This window comes from Lipotes vexillifer, unplaced genomic scaffold (assembly GCF_000442215.2).
Source record: "Lipotes vexillifer unplaced genomic scaffold, Lipotes_vexillifer_v1.1 scaffold1122, whole genome shotgun sequence".
NCBI lineage: Eukaryota > Metazoa > Chordata > Mammalia > Artiodactyla > Lipotidae > Lipotes > Lipotes vexillifer.
Genome location: NW_006798649.1, coordinates 531688 through 534773, shown reverse-complemented (window position 1 = coordinate 534773; position 3086 = coordinate 531688).

Below are 3086 nucleotides of genomic sequence, written 5' to 3'. Positions count from 1 at the left end.
AGGAATGCCCGGCATGGATGAAATTTGTCATTACAAATAGGAAGTGAGTCAGTCAGCATGTCTGAGTGCTTTTCTCCAGCAATGGCTAGCTGCAAGGGGTTAGGCTCAGAATAAGTGGATAGTTGGGTTTCACTAGGGTTGGGGTTTTGCCAGAGAAGAATATTGGTGTAGAGCACAAGAATGAAGGGTCTTTGCAAGGGGGTAGTTTTCATACTGGACCATGGAATTCATGCTTGGGTAAGGAGGGAAGTGAAGGAGGGTGATGAATCACAAAAAAGTGGTAATGGCAATGGTTTGGAGGTTTGCGGGGGTGGGGGGCGGTGATAAGTACCTGAATAGGGATTCCAAGACAGCGAGCTGGAAAGATAGGAGGTGGTTTCTGGAGTGTGGGATACTTGGAAAAAGATTTTGGAGGTGGTACTGACTGAAAAATGAAGTGAAAAGGTATACACCCTTTACCTCAGGCCCTGCAAAATCTTAAAAGGTAAACATAATTAGCTGAGGTTTAAATTATCTTCTGCCAAAGTGCCAATCAGCTGGACCGTCTAAAGACTTCTTGTCTTCACCAGCACGCACACAGCCCTGGCAACACAGCGCTATCTCTGCGAACAGAGCTGCCCTCCCTCTGCCACCTGGTTGATAGCGGGCTGCAGGAGATGGTTCACACTTTAGTTTCCTGCAGAGACTGACAAGGCAAAGTCACATATTCTTAGAGTTTCCCAGTACTTTATGATTGCATTTTTTCCCTTTAGAGCAACTTCCAAGGTAAGGAAGATAAAAAAGTATGTATCCAATGACTAGATGGGGAAGGAAAGGCCCATTCAAGATGTTTTAAGGAGTATTTGCGGGGAGGCTCATGGTGTTAGTGATAAATTTGAGAGTGGAATGTAAAGGTCTTGGCCATAAGGAAGATGCTATTGTTTTAAAGTATTATTACCCTTCCATTCATTCAACAAACTAGCACCTATTATGTGCCAGTCAAGATGCTGCTAGGTCAGTGGTTCCTAAACTTTTTGGTCTCAGGACCCCTTCCTTTTTTTTTTTTTTTTTTTTTGCAGTACGCGGGCCTCTCACTGTTGTGGCCTCTTCCGTTGCGGAGCAACAGGCTCCGGACGCGCAGGCTCAGCGGCCATGGCTCACGGGCCCAGCCGCTCCGCGGCATGTGGGATCTTCCCGGACCGGAGCACGAACCCGTGTCCCCTGCATCGGCAGGCGGACTCTCAACCACTGCGCCACCAGGGAAGCCCCAGGACCCCTTCCTTTATACACTCTTAAGAATTGTTGAGGACCCCAAAGAACTTTTGCATATGTAAATTATATCTATGGATAATTATTGTTTTAGAACTCAAACCTGAGGAATTAAAAAAATATTTATTAATTTAAAAATAACAAACCCGTTACATGTTAATATAAATAACACTTTTTTTTTTTTTTGCGGTACGCGGACGTCTCACTGTTGTGGCCTCTCCCGTTGTGGAGCACAGGCTCCGGATACGCAGGCTCAGCGGCCACGGCTCACGGGCCCAGCCGCTCCGCGGCATGTGGGCATGTGCCACCAGGGAAGCCCCAACATAAATGACACTCTTAATGAAAAAAATTTTTTTTCAAAACAAAAAAGTCTAGCAAGAAGAGTGGCATTGTTTTACATTTTTTTCCAAATGTCTTTAATATCTGGCTTTATAAAAGACATCTAGGATCTCATATCTGCTTTTGCATTCAGTCTGTTGCCAGATCCCATATCATGTGTCCTCTAGAAGGTACATGTCCACTATATACTCATGAGAAAATGAGAGTTAAAAAGGAAAATAGGGGGCTTCCCTGGTGGCGCAGTGGTTGAGAGTCCGCCTGCCGATGCAGGGGACACGGGTTCGTGCCCCGGTCCGGGAAGATCCCACATGCCGTGGAGCGGCTAGGCCCGTGAGCCATGGCCGCTGGGCCTGCGCGTCCGGAGCCTGTTGCTCCGCAACGGGAGAGGCCACAACAGTGAGAGACCCGCGTACCGCAAAAAAAAAAAAAAAAAAAAAAAAAGGTGTTGCCATTTGAGTTGGACCTTGAAGCATGAGTAGGTATATAACAGAGGAGGTGATGGCTTTCTTTGCTGAGGAACAGCGTGAATAGTGGCATGAAACAAGCCCAGTGTTCCCAGAGTATAACCTGCATGAAGGGAAGTTACTGAAGAGAAGGCTGGAAAAGTACAGTGGAAGGACAGACTACAGAGCCTTTATTCTGCAGGTGATGTGAAACAATTGTTAGCTGCTACATAACAAATATTAGCTGATGTTTGTGCCCCTACTCTATCTAGGGTAGGCACGATATTAGGAATTTAGTTCACTCACCAACCCACTGAAGCTTTGAGTATTTAATTTGCATACTTGGATCTCTTGGTCTATTATTAAACTGACTCCTATTATTAATACATTTTTTTCTGAAGTTCTGAAGTTCTTAGGATTGTAAATGAGATATTTCCAGAGATATGGATAATAAGATAAAAAGGGGTAAACCACAGAAATCGAGGACCTCTTAGTTTCCTAGAAAGAAGTGGCTGTTCTCTGAACAGTCCCAACAAAGAGGAGCAGCTGGCCTCCTCTTGGCTCCTAAAAGATCTTACTGCTGTCCCCAGTGCTCAAAACTGCTACACTCCCTCGGTAACAGATACTTGACTTCAGAGGTGTCGATTAAAAAGTTTTAGCAGAAATAAAGAAATGGACTAAGACCAAACTCACAAGAGAGAATCAAATGTAGCAACTAAGATTATGAGACATAATTTTTTCAAAGGATAATGGTCTGTGCTTCCTTCTTTGGGTGTTGTATGCTGTGGTTCTGTGGGCTCAGGATACAAATATGACTTGAATATGACTTGAATGGGAAGTATAAAAGAGAGTAAACAGTTCTGGGGGCTCCGTTTCTTTCCTTCTCTGTGACTTCAGTTTGCCCCACCGAGGGAACTGTCTAACAGGGACACCACCTGAGAAACATGAGTTCACTTTTTTATGAGACATATGTGGGTTGGATGATGAAATACCTCAAAGCTAGATCCTAGGCAGAGCTAAACCATTGGTTAAAAACCCTAAAACCGAGGGGGCAGG